The following is a 16,444-nucleotide window of genomic DNA, read 5'->3' on the forward strand; positions in this document are numbered from 1 at the left end:
AGAACGAAAGGTAGATCACCTACATGGTCTGGAAGCCAACAGCAAAACCGAGGGGTGTAATGCTGTTTTAAGGGGGAGGTAGAAAGATTCCTGATGAGCAAGAGAGTCAACGGTTAAAAGGGGTTGGTAGAATATGAAATTGAAATTACAGTCAGATGAGCCATTTTGTTACAGAATGGCTGAGCAGGCACGTGAGGCTGAGTAATCTACTCCTGCTGTTAACTCCTGTGTGGATGCCCCATTTGAGAAAATGCTAACCTGGTCTTTCACCTTCTCATATTAATTTAATTGCAAAGCCTATTAAAAGCTTTCCAACGTTTTACTTAGTACCAGCAGTCAACTTAGAATGTCAGTGAGTTCCTTGAGATTTATTGCAGAATTTCAAACTGTCAATTATACCTATACTTTAGCCATCCTGATAATGTTCATTCTATTCATAACATTATATCCAGCCTACATTATTTCAGGAGATAGTCTGGATCAGCTAACCATATGATTACCTTCAGTTCCTTTCTACAAAGTTGACATCAGTACCATTTTAATTACATATTTTCCCTCTTATTTTGGATATCCTGTTTTTCTCTGTTTTTTACCACAGTCATGTGTTTGCTCATTTGCCCTACTCCCAACATCTATGCACATATTCAGCATGAGCATCTGTTGTCACCTGGAATCAGGTAAATTATTACTGAAACTTGTTTAAACACACAGCTTTTCATGCCCATGTGTCATTAACAATACACACAGCTGTTTAAACTAACTTCCACTCTCTCAGCCTACCCTGACAGCTATTCTGTGTAAACTCTCTGACCTTCTGTGCTGATCAAGATTTTAACCCTTTAGAAAAATTCAGGTGTACGCATATTTCACCATAGATGAATAATTTATATGATGATGTATGTTGCAGTGTATCAACTTTCAGTAGCTCTGATCATGTTATTAGTTGCTTTGTTAGTACCAATTGGGCCTGGAGGAGGTGATTATTGCACACAGAAGCCTAACCCTTATCATAAATATTTCTTCTGCACCTCTTTCTCCATTTCTCTTTTCTTCTCCAACGTGTCAACATCTAATCCCTTTTATGAAAGTAACATCATTGTGATTCAGTTCAATTTCAATATTGCTGATGATAAAAACCTCTTCAGGAGTTGAGATACTACATGGATCCTATTGACATTTGTTAAAATAACTTTCATTGAGATTTACATAAATTTGAGCATTGTTACATTCATGGAAGATGCATTACTTTTTTATTTATGTTTTCAGAAGCGAAAAAGTTAGTACGTAGTTCTATCTCATTAATTATTGATAGAAAATCTTAGTCTACATATACTTAATGTTACTCATAAATATGGCAATTCATGGTTAATATAAGTCTTTGATCAATAGACATAGAACAAGTTGGTTTTAATTTGCAACGTTGATGATGGGCTGCTAATCAGATAGAATGCAATATATCAGGTGAGTTGAGAGAAAGAACGCTATTATTAGATCAAAGACCAAATGTCAGATGAATAGGAATGTTATTTTAGGTTCAAATCCAAATTCCCCGAAAGTTAGAGGATCAGAAGAGGAATAAGGGTGTATTCTTCATTTCTTCATTTCACAAATAACTTTTGACATTTGAAACATGTTAGTACCTACAGTGGAACACACAAGTATTTCTGAAGGTAAGTTTTAATTAGACTTATGGGCCTTTATGCCCTAGTCAGTTTACTGAGGGCTGAATCTTATGTTGTATCACGAAGGAGGAATATGTGCAAAAGCAATCCAAATGTCAAGAAATCTCTCCCGCTCCCCCCCCCACCTCCCTCAGTGAATAGCACTAAACACACTGTTTAGCAGTAACACACTGCACTCTGCTTTTGAAATTTAGTACCATCAGCTCGCATACGCTTGGCAGTTACATACTAAGCTGCCAGCAGTAACTCCACAGAGATCTCATAGTTAGGAGCTCCTGCTTAAATGTGGAGGATACAAATTTGCAGTGATTTTCTGGCTGTGTTCCAACAGTGGACTCCACACAGAGAATGAATTTACTAAATTTCTTTCACCTATTTTGGAGAATCTGCCTGCAAAACCTGCAACAGGTTAGGCCTGATTAGGCCTGATGCAGGAACAATGAGCCCATTCATCTGTGTCTATTGAATGGTTACATTTTCAAACTACCAATCTGTGGGAATCATTTGAGAATGTATGAAACTTTTGGAAGATGCCAATCAGTGCATTCACTGTTCCCAAAGCAACCTCCTTTAAATCCCGTAGATGAAGGTTTTCAGGGCCTGACAAATTAATTTTTTCAATACGATTTTTTGTTACCAACTCTACTTTTTTTGAAGTCTTCATTTGTTCTAGTCCTGTAGGTCTCTACAATTTCCAGTAATTTGACTGTGTCTTCTTATTCCATGAGGACTGACAATAAGTATTCAATTTCTCTGCCATTTTCCTTATTCCCAAATATAATTTCTCCTGTTTCACTCTGTAGTGGACCTAATTATCAGAATTAGAATGAGAATCAGTATAATATCACCAGTATATGTCATAAAATTTGTTGTTATATATATATATATCTATAAAACAAATAAATTAACTAAGTAGTGCAAAAAGCAAGGGAAAATACTGAAGAAGTGTTCATGAAATGCTGCATGTGTCTTCAGGCTCCTGTGACTCCACCTCGAGTCTGGTTCTGCAGTGCAGAAAGGAGGGTGGAAGAATAGGACAGCGATAGTAATGGGGAACTTGATAGTTAGAGGTACAGAAAGGAGGTTCTGTGGTCGTGACAGAGACTCCCGGATGGTTTGTTGCCTCCCGGGTGCCAGGGTCAGGGATGTCTCTGATCGCGTGCACAGCATTCTGAAGTGGGAGGGTGATCAGCCAGATGTCATGGTGCATATCGGTACCAATGACGTAGGAAGAAAGAGTGAGGAGGTCCTGAAGAGTGAGTATAGACAGCTTGGTAGGAAGTTAAAAAGCAGGACCTTGAGGGTGGTAATCTCAGGATTGCTACCTGTGCCACGTGCTAGTGAGGGTAGGAATAGGATGCTCTGGCGGATGAACACATGGCTGAGGAACTGGTGTAGGGGCAGGGTTTCAGATTTCAGGATCATTGGGACCTCTTCTGGGGCAGGTGGGACTTGTACAACAGAGACGGGTTACACCTGAACTACAAGGGGACCAAAATCATTGCAGGGAGGTTTGTTAGTGCTTTTGGGGAAGGTTTAGACTAGATTTGCTGGGGATGGGAACCAGAGTGGCAGAGCAGATACTGGAGCGGGGGTGAATATAAATGATGTTAAAAGTTCATGCAAAGTCACAAATGGAAGGGTTGTGTGTTGTGATAATAATCTTCTGAGGTGTGTCTTTCTCAATGCAAGGAGTATTGTGGGGAAGGCTGACGAGCTGAGGGCATGGATTGACACATGGAATTACGACATTATAGCCATTAGTGAAACTTGGCTACAGGAGGGGCAGGACTGGCAGCTTAATGTTTCAGGGTTCTGATGTTTCTGATGTAATAGAGGCAGAGGAATGAAGGGTTGGGGGGCGGGTGGCATTGCTAGTCACGGAAAATGTTACAGCAGTGCTCAGACAGGACAGGCTAGAGGGCTTGTCTACCGAGACCATATGGGTGGAGCTGAGAAACAGGAAAGGTATGACCACATTAATGGGGTTGTATTATAGACCACCCAATAGTCAGTGAGAATTGGAGGAGCAAATCTGCAGAGAGATAGCAGACAACTGCAGGAAACAAAATTGTGGTGGTAGGGGATTTTAATTTTCCACATATTGATTGGGACTCCCATACTGTTAGGGGTCTAGATGGGTTAGAGTTTGTAAAATGTGTTCAGGAAAGTTTTCTAAATCAATATATAGAGGTACCAACTAGAGAGGACGCAATATTAGATCTCCTATTAGGAAACGAGTTAGGATAGGTGACGGAAGTGTGTGTAGAGGAATACCTTTTTTCCAGTAATCATAACACCATTAGTTTCAGCTTGATCATGGATAAAGATAGATCTGGTCTTCGGGCTGAGGTTCTAAACTGGAAAAAGGCCAAATTTGAAGAAATGAGAAAGGATCTAAAAAGCGTGGATTGGGACAGGTTGTTCTCTGGCAAGGATGTGATTGGCCTTCAAAGGAGAAATTTTGAGAGTGCAGAGTTTGTATGTTCCTTTCAGAATAAGAATAAGGAACCTTCTTTCTCAAGGGATATTGCAACTCTGATAAAGAAGAAAAGAGAGATGCATGACATGTATAGGAAACGGAGCAAGTAAAGTGCTTGAGGAGTATAAAAAGTGCAAAAAATACTTAAGAAAGAAATCAGGAGGGCAAAAAGAAGACATGAGGTTGCTTTGGCAGTCAAGGTGAAGGATAATCCAAAGAGCCTCTATAGGTATATTAAGAGGAAAAGGATAGTAAGGGATAAAATTGGTCCTCTTGAAGATCGGAGTGGTCAGCTATGTATGGAACCAAAAGAAATGGGGGAGATCTTAAATGGTTTTTTTTGCGTCTGAATTTACTAAGGAAACTGGCATGGAGTCAATGGAAATAAGGCAAACAAGTAGTGAGGTCGTGGAACCTATACAGATTGAAGAGGAGGAGGTGCTTGCCATCTTGAGGCAAATCAGAGTAGATAATTCCCCAGGACCTGACAGGGTATTCCCTCGGACCTTGAAGGAGACTAGTGTTGAAATTGCAGGGACCCTGGCAGCTATATTTAAATGTCAGTTTCTACGGGTGAGTTGCTGGAGGATTGGAGGATAGCTCATGTTGTTCCGTTGTTTAAAAAAGGCTCTAAAAGTAATCTGGGAAATTATAGGCCGGTAAGTTTGACGTCGGTAATAGGTAAATTTTTGGAAGGAGTACTAAGTGATACGATCTACAAGTATTTGGATAGACAGGGACTTATAAGGGAAAGTCAACATGGCTACGTGCGTGGTAGGTCATGTTTGACCGATCTATTGGAGCTTTTCGAGGAGGTTACCAGGAGAGTGGATGAAGGGAAGGCAGTGGATGTTGTCTACATGGACTTCAGTAAGGCCTTTGACAAGGTCCCGCATGGGAGGTTAGTTCGGAAGATTCAGTCGCTAGGTATACATAGAGAGGTTGTAAATTGGATTAGACATTGGCTCAATGGAAGAAGCCAGAGAGTGGTAGTGGAGGATTACTTCTCTGAGTGGAGGCCTGTGACTAGTGGTGTGCTGCAGGGATCAGTGCTGAGTCCATTGTTATTTGTCATCTATATCAATGATCTGGATGATAATGTGGTAAGTTGGATCAGCAAATATGCTGATGATACAAAGACTGGAGGTGTAGTAGACAGTGAGGAAGGTTTTCAGAGCCTGCAGAGGGACTTGGACCAGCTGGGAAAATGGGCTGAAAAATGGCAGATGGAGTTTAATACTGACAAGTGTGAGGTATTCCGATTGCGTCACCTCTGTTCTGGGCCAGCACCTAATTAATTAGCTTGTTTATTTTGGCTTTTTTCTTAAAGATGTACTGGGTGCGTCCTGGCCAGTGCTGCACCCCTGCATGCTTTGCGGCAATGTATTGGTCCACAGCCTGGAGTTTGGGGACCACTGTAGTAGAAGAGGGATCTGGGAATACAGATACAAAAATTCCCTAAAAGTGGTGTCACAGGTAGATACGGTCATAAAGAGAGCTTTTGGTACATTGGCCTTTATAAATCAAAGTATTGAGTATAAGAGCTGGAATGTTATGATGAGGTTGTATAAGGCATTGGTGATGCCGAATCTGGAGTATCGTGTTCAGTTTTGGTCACCAAATTACAGGAAGGATATAAATAAGGTTGAAAGAGTGCAGAGAAGGTTTACAAGGATGTTGCTGGGACTTGAGAAACTGAGTTACAGAGAAAGGTTGGATAGGTTAGGACTTTATTCCCTGGAGCGTAGAAGAATGAGGGGAGATTTGATAGAGGTAAATAAAATTACGATTTTATAGATAGAGTGAATGCAAGCAGGCTTTTACCACTGAGGCTATGGGAGAAAAGAACCGGAGGACATGGGTTAAGGGTGAAGGGGGAAAAGTTTAAAGGGAACATCAGGGGGGGTTTCTTCACACAGAGAGTGGTGGGAGTGTGGAATGAGTTGCCAGATGAAGTGGTAAATGCGAGCTCACTTCTAACATTTAAGAAAACCTTGGACAGGTACATGGATGAGAGGTGTATGGAAGAATATGGTCCACGTGCAGGTCCATGGGACTAGGCAGAAAAACGGTTCAGCACAGACAAGAAGGTCCAAAAGGCCTCTTTTCTGTGCTGTAATGTTCTATGGTTCTGGGTGATGGGGGTGGGTAGGTCCTTAATGATGGATGCTGCCTTTTGGAGGCATTGCTTTTTGAAGGTGCCCTGGATGTTGGGGAGGCTAGTGCCCATGATGGAGCTGATAGAGTTCACAACTTTCTGCAGCTTTTTTCAATCCCATGTAGTGACACCCCCCCCATACAAGATGGTGATGTAACCAGTTAGAATGACTCTCCGCGGTACATCTGTAGAAATTTGCCAGAGTCTTTGGTGACATAATAATTCTCCTCAAATTCCTAATGAAATATAGCCACTGACATGCCTTCTTTTTTAGTTGCATCAATATGTTGGGTCCTGGATAGATCTTCAGAGAAGTTGACACTCAGGAACTTGAAACTACTAACTCTTTCCACTGCTGATCCTTTGATTTTCCCTTCCTGAAGTCCACAGTCAATTCCTTGACCTTACTGACATTGAGTGCAATGTTGTTGCTGTGAGACCACTCAATCAGCTGATTTATCTCACACCTGTACACCTCCTCATCACCGTCTGAAATTCTGTCAACGATAGTTGTGTTATCAGCAACTTTATAGATGGTGCCTAGCCACACAGTTGTGGGTGCAGAGAGAGGAGGACTGTGTACTAAGCACACATCCTTGAGGTGCGTCAGTGTTGGTAGTCAGCAAGGAGGAGATGTTATTTCCTAACCACGTCCATTGTAGATCTATTGTGGTGATAAGCCAATTGCAGCGAGTCCAGGCCCTTGCTTAGGTAGGAGTTGATTCTAACCATGACCAACCTCTCAAAGCATTTCATCACAGTAGATGTGAGTGCCACTGGGATATAATTACTGAGGCAGCTCACCATGCTCTTCTTGGGCACTGGTATGATTGTCGCCCTTTTGAAGTAGGTGGGAAGCTCCAACTGCAGCAGTGAGAGATTAAAGATGTCCTTGAACCCTACCACTAGGTGGGTGGCACAGGTTTTCAGAGCCCCACCAGGTACACCATCAAGACCTGATGTCTTGCAAGGGTTCTCCCTCCTGCGAAATTTCTAACGTCAGCCTCCGAGACAGAAAGCATTGGGTCACCGGATGCTGTGGGGATGATTAACATTAGCTAATCAATACCTTTTTATATATCAAATCAGAATATATCAATATTTATTTACAATCAGTATTTAAGTTTGATACTGAATGAGGGAAGGAAGCTTCATAAGTTTTAAATTAGATAATCGGGTTCTGAGAGGCTGTTTATCATTGATTATTTTTTTAGATTTCCATTAAAACAACTGCTGTATTTCACTCACAAAAGTTCCATATTCTTAAATTTTACAGCAAGAACAATGCAGGGTTGAAATTATCTTAAAATTCCAGAGTTTATATTAATCATAGCAACAAATGGAAAACAGTGTAAGAGGGGCAGAACCACACTGGTAGTAATATCTGGATCGACATTTTTTTTACTCCAGATGTGCTAACAGCAGATGTTTCTGCTGTTACAAATTCCAGTCTGTAATCGGGATAAAGTAACTCTGAGATTCTGTCTGATTAGGGAATTAAAGTTTATCGCATCACAGTGGCATTTTAATTACCCCATTTCCAATTCCAGATCCAATACCACCATTTCAAAGATATTTGAAGAAAAATTACGTCCTAAATTACTGACATTATTCTGTCGTTAAGCAAGTAAAACATTTTTGAATTGAATTTGAAGAAGTAGGTGAAGTTAAATATTTGAGTTAGGGAGCCCCTGCTCTGTTTTCTTAATAACTCCCAAATGGTTTTACCAATTTTTTAGATGACCAACTCAGATGGAATGCAAGTCTCTTTTATTCTGTTTGAATTATGGCCTGGAAATTGGTCAATGCCGATTTTTTTTGGCATATTATTATGGGTCACCCTATACTACTTATGAAACTTACATGAAGAGGAGAACTTCAAATGTAAAGTTCATGGAAGAACTTTCAGGTTTTCCAGTGTAACTCTATTGTTTTCAGCATGGCATTCCCTTGCTGAGGTGGATCAGCAGGTGGAATAACTGCAAACACTGTATAAAGGGTCATACTGTTTTTACAACACTGGGGGCAGTTGTGATGAATGAGATGATGGATAGTAGGAAATTGCTTTGATTTTTATTTTATTTTTATTACAGTGTGGAATTGGCCCTACCAGCCTAACGAGTCTCAATGCCCAGCCAGCTACCAATTTAACATTCGACAACTTGCAATGACCAATTAGCCTACCAACCAGTACGTCATTGGATTATGGGAAGAAACTGGAGGAAACACACGCTGACCATAGGGAGAACATGAAAACTCCTTTTATAGGACTCTGAATTGAACTTTGAACTCCGAACGTCCTGATCTGTAATAGCATTGAACTGTGGCACTTTTGGGAAAGGGTGGGTGGTGCGTATCAGGAGACTTCAACAGGCCAGAGAAGAAAAGTGTCCAAGAAGAAGAAAGAATGCTCCTTCTATTACAGAGCAGAGGGATCCTCATAGATTGCAGCCATGAGCTCCAAGCTGCAAGTTGCCAGGGAGGCTTCTTTAAGGGCATGAGTGAATATACCTGAATGTATGTATATTGAAGAGGCTTGCAATGTAACCTGCCATTCCCCCACTCTGATGTACCTGTGAACTGAAGGAAAACTATATGACATTTCCATTTCTAAAATACAGAATTTTGATGACTCCCCTAAAGCAGCTGTGAGATGTGTGTGGCAGAGATCAGCAGCAAAGGCTCGTGTGAACCAGAAACCAGGTACTTCAGAAAGACTGAACTTCATCTCCAATATTGTATTTAAATCTTTTTATTATTTATTATTGAAAATCACCAAAAACATTAAAGTAATCAAATCAACATATCAATATGTACAATAAGAGTTAAACTATCGAATAACTGATTAACCAAGCTAAACAGTATACAAATAATAATAAGAAAAAAAACAAAATGTTAAAACTTTTTTTTTGGAAAAAAGAAAGAAGGAAAAAAGAACCCCTACTAACTAAAACAAACAAAAAAACCTCTACTAACCAAAAAAAAAACGAGAAATAAAATCTATTGGGAGCACAACCTCGAAGCTATATGCCATACAAGCTTCCATCAAAGAAAAACATCAATCCACCAACCAAATCCAATTACACAAGAAACAGAAGGGGACCATCTTAATTAACTCAAATCAAATGATAATAGTGGACAAAAGAACCCCACCTTTTCTCAAAGTCAAATCGAGGATCAGAAGTTCGACTTCAAATTTTCTCCAAACTAAGACATAACATTACCTGAGAGAACCATTGTATCAAAGTGGGAGCAGAGGCATCTTTCCATTCTAATAAAATAGCCCTTCTGACCAATAATGTGACAAATGCAATTACATATTGGTCTGATATAGAAATACCGTGAATATATTGAGGAATTATACTGAACAAAACTATCAATTTATTAGGTTGTAAATTAATTTTTTAAGCTTTAGGAATTACAGAGAAAAGAGATTTCCAAAACTGTTTCAATACAGAACACGACCAAAACATATGTGTCAATGTAGCTGTCTCAGATTTACATCTATCACACTGACTATCAACATTAGGAAATATTTTAGACAGTCTCTCCTTTGTCAAATAATAATAATTGATGTCTTCTGAGAAATTAGTAACTAAATGTTCTCTCTCATACTCACATTTCTTGCAATATCTTCAGGTCAGACATTTCTTACAAGAATATTTAAGTAAATTTCCATATATACAAGATCCTGACCTGTTAGACATTATTTTAAAAATGAATCCTTTAGTGAAAGGTTTTATTGGGAAAAATTATAATTTACAATTTACTATTACAACAGTATAATTATCTTTTACTTAAGATTAAGCAAGATTGGGAAAGAGAGCTTAACATGACCTTGATAACAGAGGATTGTTGTGAATTTTGAAGTTGGTTAACTCTTCTTCGATTTGTGCCAGTCACTCTCTTAATCAATTTAAAATTGTTCATCTCCCATATTAATGTTACTCTTACCCTACCTCTGGTACGAGGCTGAAACAAAGTCTGAAGTAGAATCATTTTGGTGGAACCCAAACTACACGAACATCAAAAGATTCTTGGGGTGTGGACACACTGTCAATGATACCTTGCATCACTGCTGCTTGTTGAAAGCACAATGTGGCATTTGGCTAGAAAATATCAGTCCTGATTTTTATTGAATGGGACATTTCTGGTCAATATTGCATAATGGCAGATAGATGTTAGTGTTGGAGCAAAACTGGAACAACTTTAAGGATATAGCATCTAATTCTAGAACCCGAATCTTCAGCATCTTCCACTGGGATATTGATGAAGCCCCTTTTGTTGCATCTGGTCCTCTCTACAAAGATAGGGTGAATCAAATTAATTGACCACTGGCTTCCTTGTTGCTGGAGCCCACAAGAGTGGATCAATCTCTATGCCTTCCTGGCTGAAGGAAGTTGCATATATTTCACTACTACCCTTTCCATTCATGCTGGGCTCTGCCACCATCATCAATGACGGGATTTTCATGGATTCTTATTTGACTATTAGCTATGCAATTTTCCACCACCATCAGATGCAACCAGCAAGTTTTGGTCCAAAGTATTTGTTGCAGAGGCACTTAACACTGGCTCCAACCTTTTACTTCTACTGAGATTCTGTTGTAGCTCCACCAGGACTTCAATTATAAAATATTTGCAATGCAAAAAAAAATCTCACCTAAAACATGCTCTCTTCTAATTGTTACCATCAGGGAGGAGGTACAGAAGCCTGAAGGCACACACTCTACATTTTAGGAACATCTATTTCCCCTCCACCATCAGATTTCCGAATAGACAATAAAACAGCCCATGAGTACTACCTCACTATTTTTTCTCCCTTTGCACTATTTATTTAATTTAATTTTTAATGTTTTATATATATATCTCTTATTGTAATTTATAGATTTTCAATGTATTGCACAGTAGGTCTGCCTCAAAACAACAAATTTCATGAGAAATGTCAGTGATTTTTATTGAATGGGACATTTCTGGTTAATATTGCACAATGGCAAATAGATGTTAATGTTGGAGCAAAACAGGAACAACTTTGAGGATATAGCATCTAATTCTAGAACCCGAATCTTCAGCATCTTCCACTGGGATATTGATGAAGCCCATTGCTTTTGTTGCATCTGGTCCTCTCTACAAAGATAGGGTGAATTAATTATTATCAATCAATCAATTGCTGGAGTCAATTATAAAAGATGAAATAGCGGCGTATTTGGATAGCAGTAGCAGGAGAGGTCTGAGTCAGCATGGATTTACCAAGGGGAAATCATGCTTGACTAATCTTCTGGAATGTTCTGAGGATGTAACTATGAAAATGGACTTGGGAAAGCCAGTGATGTAGTGTACCTGGACTTTCAGAAAGCCTTTGATAAGGTCCCACATAGGAGGTCAGTGGGCAAAATTAGAGCACATGGTATTGGGGGTAGAGTACTGACATGGATAGAAAATTGGTTGGCAGACAGGAAACAAAGAGTAGGGATTAACGGGTCCTTTTCAGAATGGCAGGCAGTGACTAGTGAGGTACCACAAGGCTCGGTGCTGGGACCGCAGCTATTTACAATCTACATTAATGATTTAGATGAAGGAATTAAAAGTAACATTAGTAAAACTTGCAGATGGCACAAAGCTGGGTGGCAGTGTGAAATGTGCAGAGGATGTTGAGATAATGCAGGATGACTTAGACAGGTTGGGTGAGTGGGCAGATGCAGTTTAATGTGGATAAATGTGAGGTTATCCACTTTGGTGGCAAGAACAGGAAGGCAGATTACTATCTGAATGGTGTCAAGTTAGGAAAAGGGGAAGTACAACGAGATCTGGGTGTCCTTGTTCATCAGTCACTGAAAGTAAGCATACAGTGAAGAAAGCTAATGGCATGTTGGCCTTCATAACAAGGGGTGTTGAGTATGGGAGCAAAGAGGTCTTTCTGCAGTTGTACAAGGCCCTGGTGAGACCTCACCTGGAGTATTGTGTACAGTTTTGGTCTCCAAATTTGAGGAAGGACATTCTTGCTATGTAGGGAGTGCAGCGTAGGTTCACTGGGTTAATTCCAGGGATGGTGGGTATGTCATATGTTGAAAGATTGGAGCGACTGGGCTTGTATACACTGGAATTTAGAAGGATGAGAGGGGATCTGATTGAAACATATAAGATTATTAAGGGATTGGACACACCAGAGACAGGAAACATGTTCCCGATGTTGGGGGAGTCCAGAACTAGAGGCCACAGTTTAAGAATAAGGGGTGGACCATTTAGAATGGAGTTGAGGAGAAACTTTTTCACACAGTGGGTTGTGGATCTGTGGAATGCTCTGCCTCAGAAGGCAGTGGAGGCCAATTCTCTGGATTCTTTCAAGAAAGAGTTAGAAAGAGCTCTTAAAGATAGCGGAGTCAAGGGATATGGGGAGAAGGCAGGAACAGGGTACTGATTGTGAATGATCAGCCATGATCACAGTGAATGGCGGTGCTGGCTCGAAAGGCTGAATGGCCTACTCCTGCACCTATTGTCTATTATCTATTGTCTATTGATACAAACCTAATTTTGATTTTGAGGTAATACTGAAAATGATTTTTACAATAACCTCGAGCAATGGTGCTACAGATAAGGGGCAACTATCTGGTCACCTGGCAACCAAGGACATAGGAGGAAACTAGAGCATCCAACTGAAAACCATGCAGTCACAGGGAGAATGTTGATCCTCAGCTGAAGTAGAACAAAAGGTCAGAATTGAATTTGGGTCACTGGAGCTGTGAAGTTGTACCTCTAATAACTGTGCCATACTGGCACTCGTTGTTGGTTTACATTTTCTAGTCTCCAGTTTGTCAGAACATTAACAAATACAGAGAATTTTAGAAGAATACAAACTGAACATCCATTATTTCCACTCAGATTCAGATCAGTTCTTTGTCATATACACTAGGGTGCAAAGAAATACCTCACGTGCATGAAGTTCAGAGTAAACTATAGACAGGGTAATATTAAATGCAGCAATAAATGTTGATGACTACAAAACAGCAGAATATTGCAAAGTACAGGAGTGCAAACTGAAGTCGTGCAAACAAAATGCTAAAGAATATTTTGGTCATCTGTGAGTCTTTGCTAATGTACAGTTTTTCACAAATTATATGTGTTTCTTTATTTTCTTGTAAATGTCTGCAAAAAATGAATCTCAAGGTAGTATATATTAACATACTGTATACATACTTCGATAATACAGTTTACTTGAGTCTTTCAAAAACCCCAGCATGCAAGTCATCAAGTCTTCGACTTCTACTGCCTTCATTCCAATTAATTTCTCCAAAATTAGTTTTTCTATTAATGCCAATTTCTTTGAGCACCTGAATCACTGTAGCACACTGCTTCTGATAAAGAAATTCACATTAACTAATCATTTCCTTTTCATATAAACACAGATACTTTTAAAGCCCTGCTCATGTTTCTTGCTGATTACTTTCCTTTTCTTTATCGATACAGCATTGCTGAATTTTGAATTTTTTCCAATCCCCAGAGCCATTGCTTTTTTTGGCTATGTTAACCTTTTCCTTTGATCAAACACTATCCTTAATTTTTTTTGATAGCCAGGGCTGGCCCACCTTTCCTGTTTTGTTTTGCCTTAGGATATATATTACTTGTAAAGTATGTATTAATTCCTTAAATATTAGCCAATGCTTGTTTACTCTCATAATTTCTAAAGTAATTTCCTGGTCTACTATAGCTGACACATTCCTTATGCCTTCATAAAAGCTTTATTCAGATTTCAGACTGAACTAAATCACTTTCATTTATTGCATTATAAAAAATCTATAGCATTGTGTGCATTGTTCCCTAAACGTCTTTTTTTCTGTCAAATCATCAATTATTCCTTTCTTAGTACTCAATATCAGAACTAATATTGACAGATAATCCAACATATAGAATATATTTTAGTTTAATGCAGAGGAAACATCCCAGAAACATAACATATCTTTTTTCATGTAAAAAAACAAATTTAAAGTAATTTTAAGTACAAAAAATTATTTGATAACAGCTATTTTTGACATAGATCCACTTCTAGGAACCAATAGCCTTAAATGTGGGGCTAGGCCTAGTGTGACTAAGTACAGCAATATCATCCAACAAATAAATACAATATTGAAATTTCATTTTTAAGGTACTTCTTGAACTGCTCTAATTTAGCTATTTCCACTTTTAAAGAAGATGACCGCATATCCAAAACACAACAGGAGGAATAGTTGTCCTGATATTATCAGCATTAAACAGATATTGGGGATTTTGTCTTGAAGTCCAGTAAAAGTTATGTTAAAATGGGATTAGAGTATTCTTTCAAAATTTGCTATTCAGTCTTTCAGAGTGACTGTAGGACTGTAAAAGTTTAAAGAGGATACGTAAAGCAATCACTCACCTCTGACATCATCCCTGCCAATTATATGACCACTATCACCAAGAAAGACAAGGATACCATCACCTGTAGGTTTTCTCTCCAAATTTCACACCAGCTTGATTTCAGGTTCAAGTTTCAATTTTATTATCATGGGCAACTTAAATTAACATAAATTGTACATGACTTTTACACAACAGAATAAACATAATTTTAGCGCAAGATGTAAGAAATATGATCCTTTAGACCTAAGGAGTATATTTATAGTGAATGAGCAGTGTATGCATTAAATTGTCTCTTCCACATAACAAGAGTCAAGAGTCATACAGCAAGGAAACAGGCATCTCAGCTCACCAAACATCCATTTACATCAATCCTTATATTATCCTCCCCAGATTCTCATCACCCTACACAGATGTGCCATGATCCTACATAATATTGTCTATTTACAGTTCACTAGCACACATCTTTTGCACATGAGAGGAAACCAGAACACCTGGCAGAAGCTCATGGTCACAGGGAGAATGTGCTGACTTCATTCAGACATCACCCAAGATTAGAATTGTCCTAGGTCTCTGGCTCCATTAGCCCTGACGAAGGGTCTCAGCCCGAAACGTCGACTGTACCTCTTCCTTTAGATGCTGCCTGACCTGCTGCGTTCCACCAGCATTTTGTGTGTGTTGGTTGAATGAGTTATTTCCAAGGTTGAGTGGAGCCTATTGGCAACACCAGCAGTTCCAGTAGGCAAGTCCGATAGGTCCGTGGTGATTTTAGGGTCACCATCAACCAGGTACTGAAAATAGATCAGTACCCTCTGCCCAGGATAGAAGATATCTTTGCAAATCTTTCTGGAGGGAAACACTTCAGCAAAGTGCCCTTAGCTGAGGCCAACCTACAGGTGAAGATGCAAGAAGAGACCTTTATTATTATAATCAGCCTAATTTTGCACCCTGCACTCTGGCGAAAAGTTATGGACCAGGTGCTGCAAGGTTGCCCAGGCACCATCATTGTTGCCAGGAAGGATGAGAAGGAACATCTACAAAATCTCAAGGCTGTGTTAAAAGGATGAGCAGTTTATGGACTCAGAGCACAATGCAACAAATGGGAATTCGTCAAATTAAACATGACTTGCTGTGGTCACACCATCAACGAACATGCATTACACAAGTATACTGAGAAAATTCAAGCAGTGGCGGATGCCCCAAAGACAAAAGACATGTCACAGTTTTGGTCCCTTTTAGAATTTTTCAATTCCTGCCAATTCAATCCACCCCTTGAACACATTACCGCAGATCAGGAAGAAATGGCAATAGATAAAACAGTGTGGTATGGCTTTCCACAAGGCAAAGGAAATGGTGACATCAGCCACTGTACTCATTCATTGTGATCCACATCATCTAGTGATGCCTCGCCTCATAGTACAGGTACAGTCATGTCACATGAGTGATGGATGTGAACACTACATTGCCTTTGCATCAAAATGACACACAGATTGACAGAGAGCTCTTGAGTATGGTTTGGGGTGTAAAACTTTTCAACCAGTACTTATCTGGGAGTTTACCCTTATTACCGATCATCAACCACTAGTCTACAGTCTACAGAACGGCGTTCCACTAACTGCAGCAACACGAGTGCAGAGCTGGGCTCAGCTTCCTGGAGGTCACAGTTACAAGATCGAGTTCACAAGGACAGCTAGTCATAGAAATGCTGATGGGTTGTCCTATTTAACCTTGGGAAAGGAAATACCTGAAAAAT

Source organism: Mobula hypostoma, chromosome 12 (assembly GCF_963921235.1).
Source record: "Mobula hypostoma chromosome 12, sMobHyp1.1, whole genome shotgun sequence".
NCBI classification, from domain to species: domain Eukaryota; kingdom Metazoa; phylum Chordata; class Chondrichthyes; order Myliobatiformes; family Myliobatidae; genus Mobula; species Mobula hypostoma.